The sequence below is a fragment of the Ictidomys tridecemlineatus genome, chromosome 11 (assembly GCF_052094955.1).
Source record: "Ictidomys tridecemlineatus isolate mIctTri1 chromosome 11, mIctTri1.hap1, whole genome shotgun sequence".
Lineage (NCBI taxonomy): Eukaryota > Metazoa > Chordata > Mammalia > Rodentia > Sciuridae > Ictidomys > Ictidomys tridecemlineatus.
The window spans coordinates 125,242,939-125,269,793 of NC_135487.1; the positions used below are offsets into that span (position 1 = coordinate 125,242,939).

The 26,855-nt window shown below is 43.0% G+C and overlaps 1 protein-coding gene and 1 pseudogene across 1 annotated transcript in view; both read left to right on the plus strand.

Annotated features, from left to right (window-relative positions):
- LOC144368757 (Fc receptor-like protein 3) overlaps positions 1 to 26,855 on the plus strand; it is a 611,935-nt gene that overhangs the window by 408,804 nt on the left and 176,276 nt on the right.
- Positions 8,593 to 9,998, plus strand: LOC144368203 (COMM domain-containing protein 2 pseudogene; annotated as a pseudogene).

Here is a 26,855-nt window from a genome sequence, read left to right on the forward strand (position 1 = left end):
GACTTATAAATCACATTCCATACTTTTTCTACCTGTACTATCAACCAGTGAAAAAGTATATATCATTAGAATTGAGAAATAATTTAAGTTGATTTTGAAAGTATAGTAAGGCTCATTGTCCCTTTTGCTGCTGTCACAATGGTGATTGTCACAACATGTACATTTGGGAAGAACATATTCAGACCATAGCAACCATGTTTAATACACTGTAAGAGAAATCCTTCTGGGGAAAGAGTGTTGGTTTAAATCATGTGGAAAGTCCTTTCTAACTCTGAACCTAAGTCTGTAGGGTAAATAGATCTTGATTCTAGTTGGGCTGTTTCCAAATATGTGTCCATACACATGGCAGTGCACTGTGCTGATGCAGCTTGCATCCTGAGGTTTCAGCTACCAGCCAGGGATCACTGCACTGTGGCCCTGGATCCCATCTCTTTCTCGCTGCTAACATGAACTGATGTCACTATTGGATTGTAGGATTTAAGGACTGTTGTGTAGTTTGAAGCTTTAGGTTGTTGATATTTAATTATAATAATTAAACAAACATTTAATGACAATTTACTATATACCATCACTATGCTAGATAACAGAGACAAGACAATCTTTAAACACACTTACTGAGTTGGAATAAAGCTCACAGTTAAGTGCTTGCCTAACATGTGCAAGGCTCTGCCTTCAATTTCCAGTACTAAAAAAAAAACAAAAAACCTTTCTGTATTTGTGGAACTTACAAATAAATACTATCAAGAATTGGGAGCTAACTCTCAGTGGATTCTATTTTCACATTTGAAAAAGTCAGATTTGTTTAAGTACCATGTTTTCAAGAAAAAAATAGCAGAATGTCCTGTAAATAAAGTCTGAGAATAGGAGTAAACTTTTAAATTGAAGCTAAAATTATGTAATTTGTATTATTTCAAAAATGTTATTTCCCATTTGTAAAATTCTTATCTTCCCCTTGGAACTGCAGAGTGAACCCTGGGGATCTTAACCACTGAGTCACATTCAGAGATCTTATTTTTTCAGATAGGATCTCACTAATTTTTTGAGACTGGCTTATGATCCTCCTGCCTCACACTCCCAAGCCTCTGGGAATAAAGGCATGGACCTCCCATTCCTAAAATTGTAATTATCATATTTATGCAGCGAGCTTTCTTTCAGGAGACTTTAATTGAAAACTCTCCTGAAGGCTGGGATGTGTTTCAGTGGTAGAGCACTTTCCTTGCATGCTGAGGCCCTGGGATTGAGCTCCAGTGGTAGAGAGAAGGAAGGAAGGAAGGAAGGAAGGAAGGAAGGAAGGAAGGAAGGAAGGAAGGAAGGAAGGAAGGACAGAAGGAAGGAAGGAAGGAGGAAAGGAAGGAAGGAGGGAAGGAAGGAAGGAAAGAAGGAGGGAAGGAAAAAAGGAAGGAAGGAAGGAAGGACAGAAGGAAGGAAGGAGGGAAGGAGGGAAGGAGAGTAAAGGGGGAAAGGCAAAGGGGAAAGTGAGGGAGAGAGAAAGGAAAAAGGAATGGAAGGAAGGAAGGATTAAAGAAAGGAAGGCAGGTAAGGAAAAAGATCAGGAAAAAATTATAATGAACACCAATTAAAATGTCTTCTGCTAACCTACATATTAGTCATTCAATACAGGAACCAAAACCCTTGTATGACTATTTAAATTAATGAAAATTCTACAAAATCAAATTTCAGTATCTCAGTACCACCACTTATTTCAAGAGCTTAGTAACCACATGGGCTGGTGGCTATCATACCTTACAGTGCAGTGCAGATACTGTACATTTCTGTCATGGCAGAAAGGTCTATTGGACACACTGATAAAGAAGAAGCATCACATCATGATACTGGTATTGTGGATGTGTTAAAGAATAGTCAATAAAATTAAACACCATACATGTTTAAAAAAAACACTTAGCAAATTGTGACCTACAAGAGGACATCCTTAAACCAAAAAAAAAAGGACCTTCTTAACAAGCCAGTCGAATCAGCAGCATCTCATTCATGATGTTGGCAAAATAACATCATTTGGAAAGTAGCCTCTTTGCTGTGTATATACAAAAAAGCATCGTAATGAATTTAAAAGTCCCAACTCTTGTATACAAATCTGGGTTGATTATCAATTGAATGTTACAAATAGAAAACCAACCAGGAAAACTCCTTCATCTAATGCATAATAGCACAGCACTAAAATAACAGACTGGAAATTCTTCCATGAAACAAAGCCAAGTGAAGGGTGTGTTAACACAGTGAAAGTTCTTTCTTGACTAACTGCTCAACAGGGGTCAAACTAGACTTTTGAAATTCATAAGGAACTTTCTAACTTTTTTTGACTGTGGTCTGCCTTTAGTGAATATACATATGTGAATATACTTTTTTAACTATATTTCACTCAATTTTTTCTAATATATTTTTCTTGTAAGAGTTCATAAACACTGATTTAAAAAACTACTTCTTGCTACTGCACTTCTATATACTAGTAGAGCTAACTTCCAATTGATATATGAAAATAGGGTCCTATATGATATCTTTGATCTTAAATCTGGTATCAGTAACCATAGGGTCTAAAAACCCTGCACTGAAGTTTAGTAATTCCTATTTATTACATGCTGGGCATTATACAAAGTGCTTAATTCCATTTATTTTATTTACTTCTGTAACAACTCTGTGTTATGAAGTAGGTAGTATTAATCCTATAGCCTAACAGGCTGATCTTAGTTTAATAATATGCTCCAAATGAGTCGTTCAGTCAGAATTTGAACCCAGCTAGCTTCCATTAATTTTACTATCACAAGATCTGGAGCACCTAATGAGGAATATTAAGAAAAGATAAGTTAAAATTTTTAGTTTTGACTGCTTATTACATACCAAATAATTCTAAGCCTGTTCCTTAGTAGATCATTAAGACCACATGCCAACATATCTCCACATAGGAGTCAGTCTTGACAGAGGAAGGCAGGTAGGGCTAGGGCGGTGGACTTGCCCAGGGCAGAACTGCAGCAGGAGCTGAGCCAGCACCCAGGCAGCTGGCTGCAGAGCCTGCACTCTTCCTGGTGCTAGAAGTTCTGCGGGACTGTAAATATGTTCTGGTGTTTACCATCCAACCACAATGGCTCAGCTCCCTTCTGTCAATGTGGAGAAGGGCCCAGGAGAGCAAATCACATGAGCAGTGCCTGGGAGCCAGGGAAGAGAGGCCAGCAGCCTCAGGTGAAGAAGGAGGTCAAATGAGATGATGACCTGCAAATGATGCTGGTGTGCACCTGTCTGCAAACCACTGCCCAAGGATGTGGGAGAAGGACCAGGTGGCAGGGATGAGGACCATGGGCTATGAACAGGGCCATTGGAAAGCCATCAGACCACTGGAAAGGCACACAGTTCCACTATCTCAGGATATATAGTACACAATAAGAAATGTTGATCTTAACCAGGTGATGGGGAAGTGTACTGAGAATTTATTAGGTGAGTTACTGTTCTAAGCACTTTTCATCTCAACAAACTCAAAGGAACTCCTAGTTGATCTACATAAGATCATTCTATAATTGCAAGAAGAGTTTGTGGTGCTATTTAGTCCAGGGCCAGTGCAGATGGTGTGAACAGTTTGGTCACCTTGGAAAATCCTCAGGGAGTTTAAATTAAAGACACAGACACCATTTTACCTTTAAACCAGCTCTGGGATGGCTCCTTGAACCCTCAGCCTCAAGCTTCCTAGGTTGGCAGTGAGGTTTTACTGAAAAGGAGAGAGAGAGAGAGAATATGCTAGGGATAGGGCATTTATTGGGGAACAAAAAATTCTGGGGAAAATTTCATCCTATGAAGGTCAAGGGGGGGCAATGTGGCAAGGTCAGGTGCAGTGACTGGATCTTTGGAGCAGTGATGAGACACGCCTCCACATAGAAAAGCTCTCAAACCCAAAAAGGGTGGGGAGAGCTCTGCTACATTAAAAGTGTCTGAGCACCTCACACCTAGCCAGGGAGTAAAGTCAGTCAGTTCAAGGATGGACTCCCACAGTGCTGCACTTCAAAGGGAAGGGAAACAATATATATAATGACTCCTCTTTAGGGAGCAGAGTGGCTCAGCAGCTCAGCAGCATGGGGGTCTCCCAGTTCCAGGAATGGGTGGGTGGTCCAGAAAACTCACCTAGTTCCAGAACTGCAGGGTTCTGGGACATCACTCCATTGTAGGGTCTAGGATTCTTATCCAGTTCCAGGACTGCAGAATCTTGGGAGGCCTGCCGCCCCCAGCAGTGCAGGCAGTCAAACTAAAGTTTGCTTGAGTGAATTTCCTAGGAAGCCAAAGAAAACACCCAGGACAGCTCCTCTGCCTCAAGCTCCCCCAATGGGAGAGCAACGAATGTCTCCAGGGGCTGGTGAGAGTGAGCATGTCCAAGAGTGGACTTTTACTGGGGAGATCCTCATTCTTCAGAAAATTCCATCCAAAAAAGGTCAAGAGGGGCAGGGTTACAAGGACAGGTAAGGTAATTTGACCCCTGGGGTTATAGGAAGGCACGCCTAAGCATGAAGACACATTCTGCTACTTCCAGGATCAGGGCAGCCATGGAGGGCCACTTTGAATGTGGCCAGATCACTGGAAGTGACTGACAGAGCAGCAACCAATCAGGGAAGGAAAATGCAACAGCCCCCCACAGAGGCCTATCCAGTTCTAGGACTGGAAGGTCTAGGAAGCTCACACAGTTCCAGCATTGCAGGGTCCTGGCTCTTACCCAGGGTTGTAGGGTTTTCTGACCTGTAGGGTGAGGATGCAGCTCAGCCAATGCTCTGTTTTCTGAACCCATGGCACTACATTCATCTCAGCCCTTGCAAGTCTGGCTGCTCAGCTAGGTCCCAGGAAGTGATGTGAAACTTCAGTCAGACATGGGTTATGACTGCTGTGGGCACTCAGATGCCTCTTCCAGGAGGCAGCCTACAGTCCCAGCCCAGGCCCTGAGGGGCAGGGTGCACCAGAGACTGGGAGCACTGATGTGTGGCTTTACTGCAGCCTGGCCCCATGGGCTAGGCTGTGACAGGGGGAGGCCACCAAGTGTGGGTGGTTTAGCAGTGCCCAAGTCTCAGGGAAGGTGGGGTGCCATGGCTGTTTGTCACCCGAGCAAGACACAATCCAGCAGTATTTCCAGTCCCCAGGTGCCATGGTCTCATAGCTGTGCTGGCCACAGGAGTGGGGGACACGGTCACCTCCTTCTCTTCTGGAGCTCAGATGTGTGGACTCCAGGCAGTGCCCTCGGGGGAGCTGAGGGGCATGAGAATACAAGAGTCCTAGTAGTGAGGATGGAAGGTGTCCAAGGTTTGGGTGGGAGCCCTGGGGTCCTCTTGCTTGATTAGTCCACACAGGGAGGAGGCTCCCTTGTTCTGGGCTGCTCCTGGCTGTTGATGGCGTGTCCGACACTAAGTGTGTCCTCTACTCTGTGTGAACAGCCCAGGTTCCCATGCTCTATCTGGCTCCTGCTGATCCTTAGATGTGCTCTGAGCCTCTCTTCACTCACCCTCACCAAAACGCATTGCTTATTTTGGGAGTTGTCTTTGTGGGAGGAAGGATGGTAGGGCTTCTAGTCAGACTTCTTGCTAGCATCTCTCCTCCCTAGAAATGTTTACTATAAATCAGAATAATCATACCCGGGATCACCATGTTTAATCAAATTTGTATTGGAGATCCTCTGAGTAAAATATAATGAGAATAAAAGAAAGTAGAAGAATGGAATACTAAAACATAGAAAGCTTAAACTTGCATTATTTTCAAATGATGACTATTTTTTTAATATTTTTATTCATTTTTTATTTTTAGATGGACCCAATATCTTTATTTTATATTTTTAATGTGGTGCTGAGGATCGAACCCAGTGCCTCCCGCATGCCAGGTGAGCGCACTACCACTTGAGCCACATCCCCAGCCCAAACTATTTATATTTTGAAAAAAAAATGTAATCTCCAGAAAGATTATTGGAAATACCTATAGAAATTGTCAAGGTTCCTGAATAAAAGCTTGAGGTATAAAAGTAAAAATAAAGTTGTATATTCCAGTGGCAAATGATTAGAAATTGTGATTGAACAGGATATACTATTTACAATAGTATCAGAGACTGAAATCGCCTAAATAATCAAAAAATAGACTTAAGACTTCTGTAGACAGATTATGAAATTTTATTAAGGGATGTTCAAAAGAACATAAATACATAAACACATATACTACATTTGTCAATATAGGACTTAGTCTAGGCCATTTTTAAAAGTCTTTTTAAGATAGCCAGTTGTGGTGGTGCAAACATGTAATGCCAGCAGCTCAGAATGCAGAGACAGGAGGATCATGAGTTCAAAGCTAGCCTCAGCAAAAGCAGGCACTAAACAATTCAGTGAGACCGTGTCTCTGTAACAAAATACAAAATAGGGCTGGGGATGTGGCTCCATGGTAGAGTGCCCCTAAATTCAATCCCCAGTACATCCTCCCCCTCAAAAAAAAAGTAATTTGAAGGCTAAAACACCATGATATCTAAAGAGGAACCTGGAGTGGGTCTGGCCTATCAATTAACTATTTAGCTATTATTATTATAAATTAAGCTATTGTCATTATAAAGTTGTTCTGATTAAAATAGTATAATGCTGATAGAAATTACTTTAAGTACAAATATGTAGAAATTACATTAAGTAAAAAATGTAGAAATTACATTAAGTACAAAACTACTTTGATGTAACAGCAATCTCCTATCAATTAGACATTCCATATTGCATAAAAACACAGAGGCTCACAAAACAACTCAGCATTCTAGAATCACAGAGTTTTTGAAGAATTTAAAAATGTTCAGTAAAATGCAAGAGGAAAGTCACTGCAAAATTACACACTAGCTTAGTGTGCAAGAAGAATGCAGAATGGAAGCAATATACAATCTAAATGTCTGAATGTTCTATTCCTCATGACATACCCACTCCCATGCACACATTAGGCTTTCTCAGTAACAGTGTAACAGGTTAGTTGTGAGGACCAGACTGAAGGTAAGCAAGGCTTCTCAGCAGAGGGAGTTTTCCCAGAGCCATGCACTCTTGCTATTTTGGGAGATGCAGAGGCAACGCTATTGGTCAAAGCCACAATTCTCTCTTTTTTAAATTTTTAATTTGTTTCAATTAGTTATACATGACAGTAGAATGCACTTATATACTTTGATATATCATACATAGATGGGATATAATTTCTCTTTTTCTGAGTGTACTTATTGTAGAATCACATTGGTTATACAGTCACATATATATAAAGTATAATGTCTGTTTCATTCTACTATCTTTCTTATCCCCATATCCCCTGCCTTCCCCTCCTTTCACTTACCTCTATCTAAGGTAACACTATTTTTTTTGCATTACAATTCTTAATACACATATATACCACAACTTTTGTATTTCTGTTTGTATATAAAATATGTGGACACCCAATTCAAGTCTTCATACATCACATTTCACCATTCCTTCTAATCCCCTGCCCCCTCCCTTCCTCTCCCACCCCTCTACCCTGTTTCTCCTATGCTCTGCCTCCCAAGCCCACCATGAGTCAGCCTTCTTATATCAGAGAAAACATTCAGTATTTGTTTTTTGGGGGGATTGACTAACTTCACTTAGCATTATCTTCTCCAGTGCCATCCATTTACATGCAAATGCCATGGTTTTGTTCTTTTTTAATGCTGAGTAAAATTCCATTGTGTATATATGCCACATTTTTTTATCCACTCATTCACTGAAGGGCATCTAGGTTGGTTCATGTCTATTTCATTCTACTATCTTTCCTATCCCCACATCCCTGCCTTCCCCTCCTTTAGCTATTGTGAATTGTGCTGCTATAAACATTGATGTGGCTGTGTTGTTGTAGTATGCTGTTTTTAAGTCCTTTAGATATAGTCCAAGGAGAGGAATAGCTGGGTCAAATGGTGGTTCCATACCTCCATTTTTATATTGGCTGCACCAATTTGCAGTCCCACCAGCAATGTATGAGTGTACCTTTTTCCCCACATCCTCACCAACACTAATTGTTGTTTGTCTTCTTAATAGCTGCCATTCTGACTGGAGTGAGATGATATCTTAGAGTGGTTTTGATTTGCATTTTTCTGATGGCTAGAGATGATGAGCATTTTTTCTTATATTTATTGATTGATTGTATATCCTCTCCTGAAAAGTGTCTGTTCAGGTCCTTAGCCCATTTGTTTGGGTTATTTGTTTCTCAGTGTTTAGCTTTTTGAGTTCTTTATGTACCCTAGAGAGTAGTGCACTATCTGATATGTGAGGTGTAAAGATTTGCTCCCAGGACGTAGGCTCTCTGTTCACCTCACAGATTGTTTCTTTTGCTGAAAAGAAACTTTTTAGTTTGATTCCATCCCATTTATTGATTATTGGTTTTAATTCTTGTACAGTAAGGGTCTTATTAAGGAAGTTGGGGCCTAATCCCACATGATGAAGATTAAGGCCTATTTTTTTCTTCTATTAGATGCAGAGTCTCTTACAACTCTCTTTACAATACTGAGTAAGTGGTAATTATTTTTCTTGGGTAGACTTTTCATAGGATCAGAATAGATGTCATGAAAGAAAGATAGCTGTCCATCTGTGGGGGACAGGTCTCTGCTTCATGGCTACTTAGTGTTAAGTGGATTCTATAATCAGTGTTCTGATACTCCCACATTAAAAAAAAATATGTCCAACATATATTCTTCCCAAGGAAAGCTCTATCACACAGGTTACTATTATTACCCTTCTATAAAAGTGGATGTCTTATGATCATATTTTTTCTTTTTACTCTGTAGTAGAAGGAAACATTCTCAACCGATGTAGCAAGAATCATCTATCAATAGAATAAAAACACAAGTCTATCAACACATTCTTAAGAATCCCAGAAACAGAACTGTCCACATGGACAACTTGGATTCACGATGGAGATGGCATCATAGAGAAGTAGGAAAAGAGATAATTACTTAACAAATGGGACTGGAGAATTGGCATTCCACAAATAAAATACACACTTGCATTCCCACATCATTCCATATGCATGGTCAACTCTAGATATATTAACCATGTTAATATTTTAAAAGTAAATGTTAAAATGATTAGTAGAAAGTATTGCAGATAGCTTTTAAAACACATGAAAACACACGATCACATGAGAAAAGATTATTAATTTGAGCACATAAAATTAAAAACATCTGGGGTTGGGGCTGGAGCTCGGTGGTGGAGTGCTTGCCTACCATGTGCAAGGTGCTGGGTTTGATTCTCAGCACCACATAAAAATAAATAAATAAAATAAAAGTATTGTTTCCAACTATAACTAAAAAATATTTTTTAAAAACATTAAAGACATCTGTATGTCCAAAGATGTCTTAAACAGGAAGACCAGGGTGCTGCGGGGTGAAAAAGAGTGCCCAGCGAAGATGCTGCTGGACTTGTGGGAAGAGCCTAAGGAGCACCTGGCCTTCCTGCAGAAGTGGTAGTGGAGCTTGAGTGGATCGGGGTGGAGTTCCTGAGGCCAGGGACCATGCCCAAGGTCTATGAGGGCGCCGCCAGAAAGCTCAACGTGAGCAGCAACACTGTCCAGCATGGTGTGGAAGGGTTGACCTACCTGCTCACTGAGAGCTCCAACTCATGATTTCTGAAGTGGATTTCCAAGACTCTGTTTTGGTTCTGGGATTCTCTGAAGAACTGAGCAAATTATTGCTTCAGCTTTACCTGGACAACAGAAAAAAGATCAGGACTATGCTGGGTGAATTGGCAGCCAGCCTTCCCAGTTACCACAGCCTTGAGTGGCGACTACATGTACAACTTGCAAGCAGAAGTCTCAGGCAACAGATTCAGCCAGCAGTGACTATCAAACTACACCTAAATCAGAATGGAGACCACAACACCAAAGTTCTGCAGGCAGACTCAGCCACCCTACTGCATTTAGTTCAGCAACTGTAACAATCCTTGGAGGAGATGAAAACAAACCACTGTAGGAGAGTAGGTCACAACATCAAGCAGTACCAAGTGTTAAGGTCCTAATGCCTTTGACTCATTTGTGAATGGATGAAATTCAGGAATTACTTTTCAGAATTAATTTTTATTAATTGGTGTTGATAAATGCATCTAGATTCCATGAAATTCCTTTTCCTATTCCAGGATATTGAGGTCATGGTCAGAAGCTCAATCAGATTCCTTTTCTGGTGCTAAATGTGGTCAGCTTCTTGACAGATTGAAATGGAATTTTGTATTTTCAATGTGTAAATAGGATTGAATCAACTGGAAATAAATCTATACTGTTCATATCTTCTGTATATATAAGTAATACCCCGGTTTTGGTACATTTTTGTCTGCTTAACTTGTATTTTCCTCCTTATTGATCAATTTTGAGAATAAAATTTACAGCTAATTCCTTTCCTGTTCAGAGTATTTATAAATAGTACAATATTTCTGACTTTTAAGAGCATCTCATGATGTTACTAGCTACAGAATAATGTAAAGTGAGTATGAGTTTTTTAAATTATATGCCCATATAGTTATAGGAAGTTCATGCATTTTTCTTTGAATGTAAACATAAGTAGTTTTTACCATATTGCTGAAGTTTGACTTATGGTTCATTGACTTAAGTAGTACTCAATTTTGTGTGATTGTTAATAATATTTTCACAAGGATTAATTTTTCCCATATACCCAAAGCAACTAAGAGACACACTGTCATTTACATTTGTAAATAATGGATACAAGACTAATGTAATCAATGCTTGATTATCCAGGGGAAAAATGATGTCTTAAACTAAAAGTGTTTAGAAATTTAAGAATATATTTTCAATATAACTGATAGAGTTTCAATATAATTAACACACTTGAAAATTAAAAATATGTAAAGATAACCTACAAATTGGTAAGAAAAATATAATTAATCTAGTTAAAAATGACCAAAATATATGACCAGAAATTTTACAAAGGAATACAAATGACTATCAAACACAGAAAATGAATGTAACATTAACAATAACAATAAATATAGACCTCATAATGAAATAGCTTCTGAAGGTTTTATTGCCAACAGCTAAGAGACCGTGAGAAAGTGCCTGGATACCTCCAAGGAGACTAGACCAAGGGCATCTCACATGTGATCGACACTTGTAGCAACTGCTGCTGCTTCTAGGAAGAGAGCTGGGTGTGGTCCCTGGGCTGACCTCTCATATGCCCTGTGACCAGCAGCCACATTCCCAGCACATATACCAGGGACAGTCCCACACAAGGGAGGCCTGTGCCTGAAGCTTGTAGCAATGAGGTTCAGAGCAGCAAAAACCTGGAGACCTCTCAAAAGTGCATAAGCAGGAGAGTGAGCAAGGCAACCAGGAACATCCACAGGCTGACTCCAGTCAAAACCAGTGAGCACAGTGGGTGAGTTTAAGGACCACCACTCTTTGATGGCTATTTTTATGTGTCCAGCTGGCAAGGTTATGGTCCCCAGTTGTTTGGTTAAGCATAAGTCTAGATGTGGAGAAATACTTCTTAGCTGTGATTAACATTGACTTTGAATAACACAGGCCACACTTTATAGTGTAGATGGACCTCATCTAATCAGTTGACAGTCTGAAGAGCAAGAACTGAGGTTCCTAAAGCAGAAAGGATTATTCTCAAGGCTGAAACATAGAAGACTCACCTGAGTTTTCAACCTGCTAACTTATGGAATTGACTGGAGATTGCAGCATCTACTTTTTCCTAAATTTCCAGCCTGCTGACAAGTGCCATGGATTTCAGATGGTCTGTTCCCATAATATGAAACAACACATCAAAACTAATCTCTCTCCCATTCTCTCTCCTTATCTCTTCCCAGACTACACAGAATGCAGATACATTCAACAGAATATTTTTTTTAAAGGATCACTAAAATGTTATACATTTATATGCATTTGTACACACACACACACACACACACACACAAACACATACACATATAATGTTAGGAATACTAACAGCTTCAATAAAACCTTAAAGAAAGTGAGAGAATAAGAACTCCTAAAGGTGAAAGGAGGCAGGGGAAAGCATATACTTCCATGACAGTTGTTACACTTGAATTTTCAAGGTAGGTTTATGAGAAATAACTAAAAACTTAATAAAAGCAGGCCAGTATGGACAATGTAAGTGTGTTATCAATGTGAGTTATGGGCAATTGAATCTTTGGCATCTGATATCTTTTGAAACATGAGAAAATTAATAATCAATGTTTCAATGATGTGCATGGATTTCTGCGGGCAGTGGATGGAGGTGGAAGAGGAAAACAAAGGCCACATGCTGAGGAGAGGCACTTTCCCACACCTGTGCTCATTTTTCAGTCATCTGACCAGCGAACAGAACTGTGCAATCTTGGCTGTCCTTGGAGTCACCTGGGAAGTTCTTAGTGCCTGGATCTCGCCCCCAGACATCCACATTTCTTGGCCTTAGAATGAGTTTAGAAAAGGACATATCTGAAGGCTCACCAAGGGGTTCTCAGTGCAGGACTGGGACTCCCTGCGGGACAGGATGCTCTCAGGCTGCAGGTGTCTGAGCTCTGATTTAAAGTTAGTTTCACGCAAGTGAAGAGCACAAGCAGATCTGCTTTGTACAAAGAGTACAGGGCAGAGGGTAGAGGACAGATGATCAAGAAGACAGGCTGGCAGTCGCAAGGCAGTTGGACTCCCTTCTTGGTGGCTTTGGAGAAAGGTGAAGCATTTGGAAGCAAATGTGCTGACAGTGGGGTGTGGAGGCCAAGAGGGGAAGATGCTCAGGGGTGTCTGGTGGGACCCAGCATTTCAAGCTGGTGATTAGGTAGGTTGGTGATAAGTAGTGATGGTGAGCAGATTGGAACCCCTGGCCCTTTGATGTGCCAGCTTTGCAGTGCCTGGGAACTCTTTGCTGCAGAAAAATATTTGTTAATCATTGGATGGCTTGAGAGAAGGATGAGTGATTATGGGCATGGTGACATATTCCTGTAATCCCATCTGCTCAGGAGGCAAAAGGATCCTGAGTTCAAAGCCAGCCTCAGCAAAAGTGAGATGCTAAGCAACTCAGTGAGACTCTGTCTCTAAATAAAATACAAAAAAGGGCTGGGATGTGGCTCAGTGGTTCAGTGACCCTGAGTTCAATCCCTGGTAACCTTACTCCCCCCAAAAAAATTTTTTTTTAAATAAAAGCAATGAGTGATCTATGGGTTTCCTCCCAGAGGGCTGTTCAGGAAACTTTGATTCTCGTTCTCTGGTTCCTTGTGCCATGTCTGTTGGTGGCACAGCTTTTCTAGAGAGCGGGATTGATAGTTACTATGAAATCCACAGACTTCTCATGGGTTGTTCCATGGGGCCAGTTGCACTCACCTCTGTCTTCAGGTTTCCAAAATGCTGGTGTAGTCCCATGAACATCTTCTTGGTTTTATTTTATCTGTTTTTAAACAAAAGTGAGGATCTATTGAATTGTCATCTAAAGTAATTAGCAAATAACATTTTCCCCCTTAGTTCACAGTGTCACAGCAAACCACCTAAAAGATATTCATGAGCAGAGTAATTTTAATATTAATAAACCTAATGATGATTTAAAAGCAAATTAAACATTTAATCTTTCATTAATTCATGACATATGTATAGAAAGCCTAGTTATTATGACTTCAATAAAAGGTCTTTTGGAGATTATCACATTTTATTTGGAAAGAAACTGAAGGGCAAAAGTTTCTAAATCTAACTCGCAGTTCAAATCTTCCAATTCCTCCTCCTTTTCTGGAGGCAGGGTGAGGCTTAAAGACTTCCTTTCACTCTTTGCTGCTCTCTTATTATGGACTTCCCATCTCCTCCTGGCTGATGATTTATTTGAGTTTCTTAGGATGGAGGAGGAATAATCCAGGGGATGGGAAACAACCTTCAAGAGCTGCAGCTTGACTAGACAGCACACGGACAGGTACCTGGGTGAAGAGCTGCAAGTGCTGGGTCCACAGGCCCCCCCTGCAGCCCCAGACACAAATGTTTGCCAAATTAAGCTCAGAAATACGTCAGGATTTTTTAGGGAGTTAGGAGTAGAGGAAAAGCATCTCTGGTTTGTGAGATCACATGAGGAGATGGTTGCCTGGGCCGCTGCTCTGTCAGGCCACTGACTCTGGAATAGAGCTAAGTACAGAAAAGGTCAGAGCCCAGCCAGAGGTTGCCCTGCCCCTCGCCTCCCTGTAACTGTGCTTTGGCAGCCTGCACCTTCTGATGGACTCAGCGCCAGTATCTGCAGCTGCTCAGTCTGCCAGAAGAGCTGTGTGAAGACAGGCATGTCAGGAGGTGTCAGGAGTAGTAGGGATGAGAGCCTGGGCCTGGCTCCAGCACAGGAGAGAGTCTGAGCCTCACCAGGTTGTAGAGATGGCTGCATGGCAGCCTGGCAAAACTCAACTGCCCTGCACCCTACACACACCACAAGTGCAGCATAAATGGAAACAGACCACCCTCTTGTGATTGAGACATGACCTGGTTTCTCTACCTTTGACTTAAATTGTTTCTATGTTCTTTGCAATGCATTTTCCATTTTCAGAACAACTAACCATGAACATACATGGGGCTATCACAGTCAGGCACATCGTTTCAGTCATCTTTCTAAGTTCATGTATTTTTAAGTGAGAAGGGTTAAATGTGGTCTCAGTCTAAACTGTAAACTAGAGTAATGCTAATAGAAGCCACCTCTGGATTGCAAATTCACCAATGGAGGAATCAACCAATTGATCATAGGGTATGGATAAACAGGGATGGGCAGGGGATCATTACACCATCTTATTTACTCCATTATGATCCCTTCACTTGTAGTGATGTGTGAATGCTGGGTAGCTATTAGGGATCACAATTCAAAGTCAGTGTTTGAGAGTCCAAGTCTGTCTGACCCCAAATTTAAGGTACTGCACTACAGTCTATGGGTGTTATTTATGGTCCTTGTATTTATTTTTCACTGATATTCTTAAGAGTGGAGATGCATTTTTTTTCTTTCCACTGATAGCATCTATTGTGTGGCACTTAATAGTTCTTTAAAAATTCTTTCTGAATAAATTACCAAAGACACACACTGGGAGTTCCCCCATCCCAATTCTGGCTTTTGTGCATGTTGAGACTTCAGACAGTGAGAGGATGAGACATATCTTCTTCCCTGCTCTCAAAAGCCACTCATCGTGAAGGAAAAAGTACATCCTCACCCAACTCCATGTTCACTTTCTTTTAGTTGTCAAAGATAGCTTTCTTAGTTTTCATACTAAGTGCATTTTAAAATCATATTCTAATTTAGTAGCAATAATAAAATATATAAAACTATGTAAACAGAGTGTACCTAAACATGGTCTGTTCCATCATAAGTGGGTTCTGAGACACGTAGCATTTCATTGCTCTGGGAGATCCACTGGTTTCCTTCTCGTTCAGTGTCTCTCACCCATGGGGTGGCCTCTAGCAACCATTCCACTCACCAGGGAATGCTTTCATTATCTGTTTAGTTAACTTGGTTTTGACAAGCATACATATGAATACTGCTTGCCAATTTCTTTATTTTCAGTGAAATAGAGAGCTTTTCCACTGCACTGAGCCTTTTGAAATTTGAAACTCATTCTTCTTGTAACAAATTAGGTTGAGTCACTGACAAGCCTTGAGTACCTTCTTAATAAAATAATTGAACTGTCGATTTTGCAATTAGACTTCAGGTTTAACCACATAGTTTTACTTTTGTTATAATTTTAAAAAGACAAATTATTGTAAATGTTAAATCTGCAGTGTGGTTTGATTCTAGAAAAGAAATCTTTCCATTGTTTTATAGTAATTTGAAGCTGAGAATATTTTTTTAAATTCATGTTCATCAGTCTAGAAAATCAATTTTTGGAATATTTTCCCACCTAGTTTCTTGAATTTTCAATATCTGCATCATATCTATCTATCTATCTATATCTATATCTATCTATCTATCTATCTATCTATATATATATATATTATATGCACATATATGTTAGATACATAAAATTATATAGATATATAGATACTATATCTATATATCTATAATATAGACATAGATAGTTTTCTAATTACCACCTCATAATCACATTTGTGCATTCATCTTTACTAATCAGAAGACTGAAAGGAAATCTTTTTAGGTGCATTTGCATTTACTTCATTTGCTACTGCATTTATTACAATTAATAAAATAGTGCAACCAGCTTTTATTGATCATCCTTTTGATTCCAGGTTGCTGAGTACTCAGGAAACCAGAATCCTTAGATATACCAGACAACACTCCTTCCAAGCTGATTTCCAGTGTTGGAGACAAACATGTCAACTGTGACTCATCGAGCAGCACTTCTTCTAAGGAGGAGAATGAGCCAGGAGAGTGGAGGCTTTCTGAGGGCAGGTAGTGCCCTTGCAGCTTAGCAAGATCTGGGGGGCACAGGGGGACAGCACTGAAGCCACCAAGCATTCTATGCACAGGGGCTCGTACAGACAGACTACTGAAGCAGTCATTAGAAATGCACTCAGGTTAGAAGTTCAGCTGACAGGTGTATGCTGGGGACAGGTGGGTCTGGTTGTGTTCATCTGTATTCTGAGTACAGGAGGCAGAGCGCTCCAGGTGGGCAGGCTATCTGGCATTTCTGTAGTTGTGCCAGGACATCCCTGTGACTTGAGTCTGGCCCTTGGAGAAGCAGCATGAGCAGACATAGTGACTTTCCATCACCAGAATGCTAAGAGGCTTAGGAGATGAGGTCATGGCTAATAGGGAGGACAAAGAGGACATGGGGACCAGGGCTCAGAAGGAATCAGCAGGAAGCAGAAGAAAGGCAGGTGGAGAGCACAGAGAAGGTGGGGAGAGGTTTCAGCTACTACACAGACCAGTCTGAGAAGGTGGGAAGTCAGCAGGAGGTGGGTTAGGATGCAATGGCTGACCCTGAACAAGGACACCTGGTGCCCAGGACAGCTGGGAGAACTGGAGCAGCAGGCACCATCTCTCTTCTCCACGTGGCACCTGCATATCAGACCTGGTCCATCTGTGACTTCCGAGTCTACTTAGTCCTCCTTCCATGTAAATGCCTTCTTTCACTCTCAAGCAGATTAAATTTGCCACGAGAAAAGTTCCTCATTTAGAATCAAACCCTCTGCCTTTCAGGCCATTAGGCCATCATTATGTCACCGCATGTGAGGCCCTAAAGCAAGTGGCCATGCTCTGCACCCACTGAATGGAAGCCCCACCTGGGAGGAACCTGGAGGAGGCAGAGCTGGGCTGATGCAGGGCTCCCAGCAGCCCCGCCTTCCTGGGACCTGAGGTAAGTGGATCTGCATCCAAGTGGCAGCAATAGAGGCTCAGTGGCAAAGTGGCTCTCTGGGTTTGGATGCCAGATGGAGCAACATGATTTTAATTTATTTGAAAATAAACAAGCAGCCAACCTTGATTCTAGATATGACATAGTCATATTTGTGTTTTGAGAAACAAGAAAATGAAGTGCCCAGATGTTTACGAGGCAGAGTCCATTGGGAGAGGCTTGATGCAGGGGATTATTAGAAGTGAATTTCCTTAAGGGGTCCCCAGGGCTGTGCCAGGAAGGGGCAGAAGAGGTGCAGCAGCAGAGTCGTGTGGTGGACTCTGGAAGAGAAAGACAGAGGCCATGGGTGCCTACTGTTCCCAGCATTTGTAGCCAGAAGGATGTCTCATATTTGAAATAGGGAACCCAGAAAAGAAGACATGGAGGAAAGGAGAGTGGAATTAGGTGAAGCTTTAAAGGACCAGCAGCTTGAGAGGCCTGGCAGGCACAGGGAAGAGAAGGTCTTCAGACTCAGATAAACCCAGGTTTGGGGAGATGTGTGCAGGGGACCTCTGTGTGATCCAACTGGGGGAGGAAAGCAATTGAGAGAACTAAACAACAACAAAAAAAGTCCCAACAAATGCAGGCATCCAAGGCAAGCCTGAAAGGAACGTTTAGAAACCAAGCTGCCAGTGAGGATGGAGGCCTGTTGAGAGGATGACTTCTAACCCAGTGAAGCAGCTCTGCCTGGGAGAGGCCCTGGCTGGGAACAGACCCTCCCAGTACCAAGGCCCAGCATCTGCAGGGCTGAGGACAGACAACAAGTGAAGCCAGAGGTCATGTGATCAGGCGGCTTCCTGCCAGTCAAGGTGGGGCTGAAGCAAAGGGCTCCATGTGGCAGGACCCAGATAACTCAGGTACGAGGACCTGGGACTGTGAGGGAGTGAGAAGGGCATTTTAGGGGCTAAGAGAGGCACCTGGGTAAGAAGACAGAAGGTAGATTTGTGTTGCACTAAAAAGGTGAAAGAAAACCTCAGGAGCTTGCAAGCAAGTTCTGAGGTGCACAACTTGGTTTTCTATGTAGATGCCCCTCCCTGTACTCTGGGGTCACTCCCACTGCCACACCTGGGGATGTGGGCACTTCTCACTGAGCTGGAACCAACCACAGAAGCCAGGGAGGGAGAAGACCCTTGTCAGGACACTGCATGGGCCCTGCAGGGTGACTGGAGAGACCTTCCAGCTGTCCTGACCCGGGCCTGGGGAAGCCATTTATCAGTCAGGGAAGGCATATAAAGGGGAGACTCAAGCATGCTCACACATCTTTCCCCCAGTCTTGGAGCTCTGCTGGGGGATAATTTGTTTTATATATTTTACAGATGTATTTGGTAACATAGGAAGTTCCCAATGTTTATTGGGAATATAATCATATGTCCAAGTCAGGTCAGACTTTAACGACTTCTCTCTCCAAATTCAATGTTGACTGGGCTTTGAAAACCAGTGAAATTTTTATGTTAATTGTGCTGCTCTCTAAACTGGAAGGGAGTTGCCCTTCCCTGAGTCACTCCAACATGTGTCTGTGTTAGCTCCTGCCCAGGCCCTGCTGAATGACAGTTGCCGTACACAACCCCATCCGCAGGTGTTTCCAGGACAAAGCATCCCAGCCTCTATGTTAAAAAGGGTTTCCTTGCTGTTGACTTTAACATCAGACCAAAGATAGTGACTATGTCTTTTACCACTCAAAGAGAGCAGGGAAAATCCGATCTCCTTCTCAATGTAGTCAAAGCCAGTGCAGCATTTTCCAGGGGGAAGAAGAACGAAGGGAGGCCCACCATGTTGGGCTGTCAGACACAGGAGCTCATGTGCTCAGTGCAGGTGGGAAGCAACATTGATCATCAGGCATCCTCCAAAAGGCTAAGAGAAAGAAGAGCCACAGGAGACATTTCGTGGCAGATATTAAGCTTCTTCCATCTCATTCTAAATACAGAGCTCAAAATACACCTAGTGTTTTGAGGGGTGGAAAGACCATCTTGCCATGGTCATGCAAAATAAATGTAGTTATGCAATAAATTTGAGCCAATTGTTTGCTTTTTCAAGAAAAAGGAAGGACTGGCCTTGGTGGCATTTGGTGTCCATTGCTGGACCAACCTAGTGATGAAAAGTCCTGGAGAGCTGAGGAGAGCTGGCCCTTCCTAGTTTCTTTTGCAGTCCCAAAGTCTAATTCTGCAGAGGTTGAATGTACTCCTGGACAATGTGGATAATCATATTGCTCATAACTCAACTCTTCACACCTTAAATTGAGCCATGATTGACTTTGGAGAAAATGTCCTCTCATATTATGATTAGGCCCACAGAAAAGGAAATAAGATGCTGTGTAATTAAACCTTGGGCACTTGAAGGAGAATGTTCTATGAATGAAGGGTCTTTTCTCCACTCCATCAATTATCCACAATTACCCCATAGTTTAGTTTGCATCCAATCTGAACCACCTCTTTCTTACACTGTCTTGTTTTTCCCAGGGTCTCTAATTACTATTTTTCTTCTTATTAAAATCTCTATTAAAATTCATATATCTTCATCTCATCACTTAGAATTGATCAACAATGTCTTAGGATCTTTACTTTGAGTTCCTATTTGTATAGTTCCTGTAGTGGCAGTGGTTCACCTGAACACAAACTTTAGAGTCCCCTGATTTTCTGAGGACAACTTACTGTCTAGGACTGCTGTGTGGCTGTCACCTTGGAAGGTTTTTCACCCACATTTTTAGGGGTCTTGTGTATTTTCCTCTTAGAAATGTTATTTTATTTTGCTAAAGTTTAGATTTGCTAGAATGCATGCTCTGTCTGTATAACAGTGTGGCTAAGAGCCGGCCTCCTGGGGCTGAGGTTGTAGCTCAGTGGTAGAGTGCTTGCCTAGCACAGGTGAGGCACTAGGCTTGATCCTCAGCACCACATAAAGATAAATAAATAAATAAAGTTATAAAAAATATTTTTAAAGAAGAGGGCTGACCTCTTGAGTTTGAAACCTAGCTTCATCCTTGATCTTTGACAAAAATGTGAACTTAGCACCATGCCATCTGAAACATGGGCATAATGTCACTCTCTCAGTGATAATTTCAGGGATCTATTGAGATAATGCATACAGTATTGTAGGACAGAGACCAGTAAATGATCAAATAATATTGTGGTGGCTTTTGAGAGGAGTCAATTGGAGTGCTCCTTTGATCCTGTTGAATTGGCAGCCAACGCATGTTTCTGAAGTGGTCACAAAGGCTACCTCGGCCACTGTACCCATCATGCTTCCTTGATGATCTCATGCTGTCTTTATGCCAGTGACTGACAGATGCATCCCCAGGCCTTTCTCCTGGACCTGGCCTTAGGTGATGGACTGTCTGCTTGACAGCTCCACCTGCATGTCCCCTGTGCCTCTCCAGTGGAACTTGTTGAAAATGAACTCTGATCCTCTCTCCTGGATTTGTTCCACTCAGGCTGTTAAGCACGTTAGGATAGAATTTCCATCCTTCTAGGGGCCCAGGTTAAATATTTTGGAGTCATGTTGATTCTTTTCTTTCTCATGTACTTGTCGTCTCATCCACCAGGAAATTCCAGTTAAAATATGGCCGGTATCCCACCATTGCTGACCACCATCACCGTTTTCATCTCATCTCAGCCATCATCATCTCTTGCTTGGATCTCATGGTGGTTTCCTGGCTGGTCTGTCTGCTTCCACTCTGTTGCTCTCTGCTGTCTGTCCTCAAACGCGTCAGGTGTGATCCTGTCTTATGGCTTGTGCCCTCTTCCCTGGGCATCCTCCCTCCGAGGCCGCTGGCCATCTGCAATTATAAATAAGGTAGTCAGGGAAGTGCTCACAGGGAAGTCGGCCAAGGCAAAGGTGTGAAGGGCTCAGCTGTATACACTGAGCACACAACCAGAGAACAGGCCAGCAGTGACCCTGAGGACAGAGGAGGTTCTCCCGCACTCCATTGCTCCCCTGGTCCAGTTGTTGGAAGAGGCCTTTTGATGATAAGTCCAGGGAGCAGGATCTTCTTAATGCAGATAGACTTCAGGGTGTGAAGAGGGCAACAGGAAGTGTAAAGACGTCCCCCTCCAGCATGCACTAAAGCTGCGCCAGGGGTGTCCTCCAACTCTCACTTCCTGTGATTCCAGGCTGTTGGGGTGCTCCGGGGCTGAGGATTCCAGCACAGGCTGAGTGCTGTCTCCAGGTCTCTCTGATCCTGAGCCATGAGAATTAAGTAGCTGGCCTCTGCCTGACCATCCGCCTCTCAAAGCCCGAGTCTCAGTCCTGGGACCCCTAACCCTGCAGGGGGAATGCAGCTGGGCTTCTCTCAGCACCTCCCCCCACCCAGTCCTTTGTCCTGTTTTTGGTCAGGCAGGTGACAGCTCCTTCACTGGGAGAGGGCACCCTGGGCACATGGAAAGAGGGAGAGGCACCTGCTCTCAGCCTTGTTCTCTCATTTCTCCCAACTCTCCCCCTCACTCGTCAATAGCCACAGAACCAACCGTGCACAGAACTTTCTATGGGGTTTGCACTGTGGTTCAGAGCCCTGGATGTGGTATTCAGGCTGTGGAGAAGGTGTGAATGAGAGCAGCCAGGGAGACTCGGGAGGGGGCTGGGTGTGGAGGAGACAGCCCTGAGAAGCCAGGAGCCTGAGCTCTCTCCCTTGATCTCTTTCCATCCCTGCCCTTCATCTCTTGAACCGCCTGGTGCCAGGTAACCAGAGCTGCAGGACACGCCAGGGACCCCACCCAAGGAACTGGCATTTATGGGAATGCTCTCAGGAGCAAACAACACGTTCTTTTGTCAACAAAACACCCGGGAGAGTGCTCTAGGGAAGTCACCCATCTCGTCTTTAATTCCCTGGAAGGGTGAATGGAAAAGATCTTTTTAACGTTAGTCTAATTAGAAGGACACTGATCTGGAGTCTGTGCCCCATAACTTTAACCGGAGTGGTAGAAATCTTCCAGCAAGTTTGTTTTGCCCTGTGCACTTATCATTTTGGAGACAGGGAGTCAAAATCCACAGAGGAGGTACCTTTTTTTCCTAATGAGGGATTTTTAAATTTCCTCTCTGGAGCCTGGTGCAAAAGTCTTCTCAGCACTGTATTGGGTGTGAGCTATTTGGTGAAGATCTCTAGAAGAGATGGTGAGCAGATATGTTTTTAGTCTTGAACTGCCCTTATGCTGTCCTCTCTGGGTTTTCATTTAGCCCTAAGAACCCTGCCCTTTTGGAAAAAATTTCTCCTGCTCCACCTTTATGGCAAACCTCATTTCTGCAATCAAGACAATCATCTCTGCTTCGTGCTCTACAAGGTGCAGGCCTGTGACATGATGTGGCTTCCTTTGGAAAGGCTCAGCTTACCTTGGGTTGGCAGAGCTGGCCCTGCTGATCCAGGACAGACCCTTGCACTAGAAAGCTTGAACACCATGTGGCACACATGGAACTCATCTGTATTACATTGAAAGCAGGAACTACTGCTCTGAATTCCAACAGGTCAAAGACTTTAATGACAAAATTTTTTTAAATAGTTAAACCTTTGCAACATCCTTGACTGTTTAGGGAAGCAACATCTGTTTAAGAAGTGGGCATCTTTTTGAAGACTCTTGTCTCTGCCAAGGCGTTTTCCATCTGCTCCCACTTTCTGTGGCTGCATATCTGGTTGTGACTGCTGGGCTCCAGGTGACTGCCACCTGGCTGTAACTCTGTGGCTCAAAGCTGCTGTTTTAGCTCCTGATCCCTAGAAAATAGCATGAAGCAGAAATTCATGTGTTAACCACATGATGGATGAGCCTAATCCCAGGGAGCAGGAATGAGAGAATGGGAGAGTCTGGGAAGTAAGGAGAACACATTTAAGGGTGTGTCTTCCCAACTTGGTCACAGTTATGCAACAAGTTGATTGCTTGGTCTCAGAATGTTTCCATATCAAGTTTTTGCATCTTTGAGCAGTGCATTTGGAGAATGGTAAAGGAGAGAAATCCATCCGCTGGCTCTACTATCCCATTGTCAAGATCAACCTCCAGCAGGTGGCCCAGAGTGGAGGTCGGGGCACATGGTATACATGAGGGAAGTGCCATTGGGTCATGCTGCACATGCCAAGAGAAACTGGGATCCTTGCCTGGCAGATGCAGCAGCCTGAGTACACAGCAGCAGAACTAGTGAGACCTGTGGCTACAGACTCCAGCCTGAGCAGTCCAGCACCCCTGCCCACCATTGCTTAATGGTCAGTGTGTGCATTCTAAAAGCACCAAAGCCCTAGGACAAAGTCTTAGTGACCTGCCAAAAAACAGTGCAGCCAGAGCCTTAGAGGCCTTCAGTAGCCAAAATCAAATTCAGCTCCAGATGACAGTTCCAAATAAATTATTGCAAATAACCATGGTAAAAACCCCACGTGGTCTATGCCAGGTAAATACCACTGATGCATAAAGCATCCACCATGGCCGTAGCAGAAACTTCTATCCTTCCTGTGCATTTGCTCTTCTGAAGTCTCCCCTGTTTCTTAAGGTTTGAAACCTTGCAGGCACCTATCTGTGGAGGTGGGTCCTTTCAACATTTTTTTGGGGGGGGATGTCCAGGGATCTGACCCAGGGCCTCACTTATGCTAGGCAAGCACTCTACCACTGAGCTACATCTGCAGCCAGAAGTGGGTCCTTTGGAACTTAGGACAGAGGACAACACAAACTCCTGTGAGATGCCCTTGGCCATGACACAGGGGGAGACAGACTGGCCGGTCCACACATGCCCACACTCTCTTTCCATCCTCTTCAGGGAGCTAAGTAGCTGTTCCTTATCGGGGGACTAAGGCAGAGAGGGACCAGGGGTGTGGTGTAATGGGCTCCCTCCCCACGGCAGGGTGGGGACGTCAGGAGTGTGAGAAATGCTTCTCCTTCAGACACCCAAACTCCAGGGCACTCGTGTCCAGATCTCCTGAAAGCTCAGTGGGCAGGGCTCGGGGGCACGCCAGGAGGGGCCTGTGGTTTCCTGAGCTGAGTGCTGAAGGACCCTCTTCATTTCTCTGAGCAGTTATCCAGGAGTCTTGTCTTCCCTGGCTGGGTCAGGAGGGCAGGTGCCCAGCACCCTCACTGGGTCACCATCTCCTTAATGAACCCCACACATCACTGATGAGGAGGCCTGAGGATCTGGAAGTGCCGAGGGTGGGTGTGCCCTCTGTTGGTCCCGTGGGTGTGTCTAGAAGCTCCTCTTCAGAACATGGTGGGTAACTGTCAACTGCGGACCTCAGCCTTGGGGCCACGGGAGTTATTCTGAGAAAACAGGCAAAGTCCCATTCTATACATTTGTCCACTAAGAGCTGAGCATCTGACTGACCAAGTCCTGTACTGTGGGCTGCGGTGATGTGAGAATTGGGGAGGGTCTCTCTCTGTCTGTCTCTCTGTCTCTGTGCCTGTCTCTCTCTTTCTCTCTTGTAAGGATGATAAGAAACATAGATGCAAAAGTTATAGAGACCCAGAGGAAGAAAGTGAAGCTTTCCTGAGAGGGGAATTAGGTCTTGCAGGACAAGTGACTTCCACAAATAAGTCAAAGAGGGAACAGTTACTGGAATAGATGTGGAAAGGTATGGCCACTTGAAATCAGGTGTGTGTGTGTGTGTGTGTGTGTGTGTGTGTGTGTGTGTGTGTGTCAGGAGCATTGGGTGCCTGTTCCTGTGGTGGTGGGGAAGAATTGGAGATGAAGCTGCAAGTTTGGGTTGGAATTAAACTGCAAAGAGCCTTGTGCCCACAGGAAAGAGTGAGCTCTCTGGAAAACAAGGGAATCCCAGCAGAGGGATCAACAGGCTGGACAGTTCATCCTGCTGATCCTACTGGGAATGAATGGGGGTGGAAGAGTCTGGAGTAGGGACACCAGTCTCAGGTGACTGCAATAGTCCTCGTGGTTGACAAGAGCCGGTACCAGGGCAGGGGCAGAGGGAACACGATTTATGAGATACATAAGATAAACAGCAGAATGGATTGGACTGGGTGACCAATTCAGTGTAGAGAGCCAGAGACAGCTGTGTGTCTCCTGGCTGGGGTGACTGGGACAGAAGTGTGGCTTCAGCTAAAAAGAAGGAGATGAAAGGGGAAAATGGAAGGGAGGGGGAGGGAAGGAGTAAGGAGAGAAAGAAGAAAAAATTTGTAGTTCACCTGATTGTTTGGTTTTTTTCTTGAGTTTCAGATACCTGCAGGCAATGCTGGTTTTGTTAAAAACAGTTAAAAAGTCCACTCCCGACTGACAGGTTGGTCTGATGGAAATTATTTTATTGGTATCCCCAAACATTCTGAGATCTGAGGACATGAATTGCATTCACCTGGAATAAGAGTTAATCAGTAAAGATAAGGATAAATTTGTGGAGGTGATGTGCAGCATTCATTGGGAGACTTACCCAACATTCAATTTGACAATGATTTATTGAAAGCCAGCCGTATGCTAGGCACCATGCTGGGCTCTGTGTGTACATCAACTGGAGTTGTGCTTTGCTTTTATGGCCTCTCGAAGTTGTTGGAGAACCGGACCTCAGCATTGACTCTCTCTTCTAAAGATCCTTCTGGTGGCCAGCCCACACCTTGGATAGAGCCACTCTAATTCACAGAGTATGTAACCTTTGTGGAGTGAGTTTCACCCACAGTTACCAGGAAAACCTACCTAAATGTTTCTAACACACATTTCTATAATTATTTCATTCAGCAGGTTACTCTTTCCCTTGGTTTGAACCTCTATACCTTCCTCTATCCTGATGACTCTTAAGTTTGGTTTTTTTATGTTATCTCATATCTCTTGGATGTTTTTCTCATGATTTTTACCAGCCTTTCTGAGTTGGCTAGACTCTTTTCAAGTTGATATATTTTGTCTTCATTATGTGACATTCTGGCTTCTACTTGCTCCACTCTGTTAGTGATACTCTCATTTGAGTTTTTAATTTGTTTTATAGTTTCCTTCATTTCTAGAATTATTGTTTGATTTTTTAATTATCTCTATCTCCTGATAAAGATGCTTATTTGCTTTTTTATCTGTTTATGTAATTCATTTTCAATGTGTTCTTCCATTGTTTGAATTTGCTGTCTCATATCCTCTTTAAGATTCCATTCCATCTGTCTAAGGTATTCCTTCAGTTTTTTATTTGACCATTTTTCTGATGCCTCTAGGTCCTCCTGAGTATTTAGGCTGTCCTGCATTGTTTGTACTCCTTTTCTTCCTTGATTTTTCATGCTGCTCATGTTACTTCTTGTTCTGTTTGACTGCTGAGTTACTGTTTACTCCTATAAATTTATTTGGTTTAGTGTGTCTCTGGGGTCTCTCTTTTGTGATGGAAGTCTATGACTAGAGATGATGAGTTTTGTTGACTTTAATGCAGATTCATTCGTATCCTAAACTGTGTACAGATTCTGATGGCATATAGCTATCTTTGGTTTGGTCTTGGGACTTATATTTAGGTCAAATGATGTGATGGTATTGAGGTTGGTATCTCTTGGCAGCCTTGGAGGGTTGCTCTACTAATGAGGGATATTAACAGGAGAATGGTCTGGATTATTTGGGGGTAGCTAGGGACTTGGTAGCACTATATAACGCCTCGGAACATTGACCTATACATATTTAGTAAATTACACATAAACAGTGTTGTGA